We start from the raw sequence: 3247 nt of genomic DNA on the forward strand, positions 1-3247 counted from the left end.
TGAAAGTATTCCCCTTTACAGGCCATCAATAAGTTATTACAAATGGTCATGTTCTGTCTACACATGATGATGTAGATAAACATCAAGGACTTGAAATTGTACCAATAGAAACTAGGTAAGTAATCTTAAGTATGGTAGGATATTTCTTACTCTGAAAATATATATATTAAAAAAAAAATTAAAATCTAAAAAATAAATAAATAAATAAAAATTAAAAAAAAAAATTATATTAAATTTGTACAATTAAGGTATGATATGAGTGATTATTCATTATTATCCTAAAATACAAATAAATTTTGATTACAACCATTGGGGAAAATATATTAATGCATGCTTTTAATTTTGAGCTCAAACTTGAGTGCTTTCATTGCTTATCCCTAGAATGGATATTTTGCAATGTTATTGGTATTTGGATTTGGCTTTGTGATTTAATTTCTCTATCCCCATTTTGCTTCTTGGACTACTATATATAGATCATATATTGGCTTTTTTGGTTTGATTGTGTTTTATGCTTAGGTAGACACTTCAATGTGCTCTGTTACTTTTGTTTGCTTTGTAAAAATGCAAATTGCTAGTGTTTTTCCCCTTTCTTTTGGGAAGTTTGTAAAGTATTTTGTCATGACTATTTTTGACTTTCTTTGTAAACATGCCCTAAGACACTCTAGTTGTTGAGTTTTGAAGTGCTCTGTTACTTTTGTTTGCTTTGTAAAAATGCAAATTGCTAGTGTTTCTCCCTTTTTTTTGGGAAGTTTGTAAAGTATTTTGTCATGACTACTATTGACTTTCTTTGTAAACATACCCTAAGACACTCTAGTTGTTGAGTGTTGTTTCTTCTATTACTTGTATGCAACTTGCATGTATTTGGTTTGAAGTTGTACTCTGGATTAATTGATTTTTGATAAAGCCTCAAGAATTTTGCTGTGTGAAGCAATAATTATGTTGTGGAATCAACAATTTTGTTTCCTTCTTTATTGCTTTTGGAATACAATTTGTTATATATTTTCACTTTCTCACTCCAATTTTATTTATATTTATATAAAGAAAATGGATTAAAATCTTAATGGAGAAGAAGAATGAATACATGTGGAAAGGTTGTTCTTGCCACTTTGGATTTCATTATTAGTATTGTAGTTAGAAGAATATCCACTTGTGCCTTGTTGTTATTGATTGCTTTGTGGAATTGAAAATAGTTTACATTTTCCTATTTTCTTTTAGTAAGTTTTTAAAGTCTTTTAAAATGCTTAATTTTTTCTTAAAATTTTATGTGTTTTGGACTATTCTTACAGAGAAGATCAAGTTCAATTTCTAATTTCTAATTTCTATACATATATTTCGCTTTCCTGGTAAATCTTCTCCCATTATACTAACATGCATAACTTTGCAATGTATCAACTGGCCAAGCCCAGGTTCGAACTGCGGCCCGCAGGAAAATAAAAACGGTTTCTATACATATATTTCCGTTTCCTGGTAAATCTTCTCCCATTATACTAACATATAACTTTGCAATGTATCAACTGGCCGAGCCGAGGTTCGAACTGCGGACCGCTGGAAAATAAAAACGGTTGGAAAAATAACCTAGGTTCGAACTGGGGACCCCTGGTTTGAAATAAAATAACAGAAAATCAACTGTCTGAGCCCAGGTTCGAACTGCGGACCGCTGGACATTAAAAACGGTTGGAAAAATAACCTAAAATCAACTTTGTGAGCGACTGCTGAAAATTAAAAACGATTCCTGGTAAAGCTTCTCCCATTATACTAACATGCATAACTTTGCAATATATCAACTGGCCGAGCCCAGGTTCGAACTGCGGACCGCTGGAAAATAAAAACGGTTGGAAAAATAACCTAGGTTCGAACTGGGGACCCCTGGTTTGAAATAAAATAACATAAAATCAACTGTCTGAGCCCAGGTTCGAACTGCGGACCGCTGGACATTAAAAACGGTTGGAAAAATAACCTAAAATCAACTTTGTGAGCGACTGCTGAAAATTAAAAACGATTCCTGGCAAAGCTTCTCCCATTATACTAACATGCATAACTTTGCAATGTATCAACTGGCCGAGCCCAGGTTCGAACTGCGTACCGCTGGAAAATAAAAACGGTTGGAAAAATAACCTAGGTTCGAACTGGGGACCCGTGGTTTGAAATATAATAACATAAAATCAACTGCCTAAGCCCAGGTTCGAACTGCGGACCGCTGGATATTATAAACGGTTGGAAAAATAACCTAGGTTCGAACTGGGGACCCCTGGTTTGAAATAAGATAACATAAAATTACTGTCTGAGCCCAAGTTCGAACTGGGGACCGCTGGACATTAAAAACGGTTGGAAAAATAACCTAAAATCAACTTTGTGAGCGAACGCTGAAAATTAGAAACGGTTAGAAAATACTTTAAAGTTAAATGTCTGAGCCCAGGTTCGAACTGGGGACCTTTAGTGTGTGAGACTAACGTGATAACCAACTACACCACCCAGACAGCTGCTATAATTTTTTGTTTAAAATCCTGAAATCGTATTATACTCATTTGCTTTGTGGTTTGGTTCGTTTATTACAATAAATATTTTGCTGGTTTGTTGAGAGTTAGTTCGAACATATTTTTCTTTTTTGCCTTTTGTGTGAAGGGCAATAGCATTCAAATTAAGTGTTTTGTTGTCAGTCAAAAAGGGCAAAAGAAATTCGATGTCCGAACCATGGGAGGTTTAACTCCATTTTGAATGGGAGTCTTACCATTCACATCTTTTGCAAGCGGGCATCCTTCTGAGGAGAGGATCACTCGGGTGACATTTCAGAGAGCAGAGATATTGATGCAGGAGCATTAACGACCCAAGTCAAATTCGAATTTTGGAACTTTCCACAGGAGAATGTGTGGCATGAGGACGAGATTTCCTCCAAATCTGATTGAGTTTGTTTGCAATTTGTTATTTTACGTAGATTTTGAGGGATGTGAGCGAAAATAGGAATTGATCGGATCTCACTTCGATCCGTATTGTGTTACTTTATTTAACTGTAAGTTTGAGTGTGTAGAAGAGGAGGCCAGAATACAATGTAAATCAGGCGAGGAGACTGTCAAGGCCTGAGCACCTTTGTATGTAATTCGAGCTCGAATATAATGAAAAAGATGTGTGTTTTGTAGACTGTTGTTTATGTTATAATCATTGTGTGTGCATGAATTCGTGAATATATGTGATAATGAGGTCGAAGCTATAATCCAGGTTTGCAAATCGGAAGTATTGTAGGAACGTGCAT

At 35.0% G+C, this 3247-nt stretch overlaps 1 non-coding gene across 1 annotated transcript; it reads right to left on the reverse strand.

Annotated features, from left to right (window-relative positions):
• Positions 1–2403: 2403 nt before the first annotated feature.
• TRNAV-CAC (transfer RNA valine (anticodon CAC)) lies at positions 2404–2477 on the reverse strand. The gene has a single exon. It is a non-coding gene; the product is annotated as a tRNA-Val (tRNA).
• Positions 2478–3247: the final 770 nt, after the last annotated feature.

Source organism: Pinus tabuliformis, chromosome 3_2 (assembly GCF_031772625.1).
Source record: "Pinus tabuliformis cultivar Carrire ecotype Pingquan chromosome 3_2, CPIR1, whole genome shotgun sequence".
NCBI lineage: Eukaryota > Viridiplantae > Streptophyta > Pinopsida > Pinales > Pinaceae > Pinus > Pinus tabuliformis.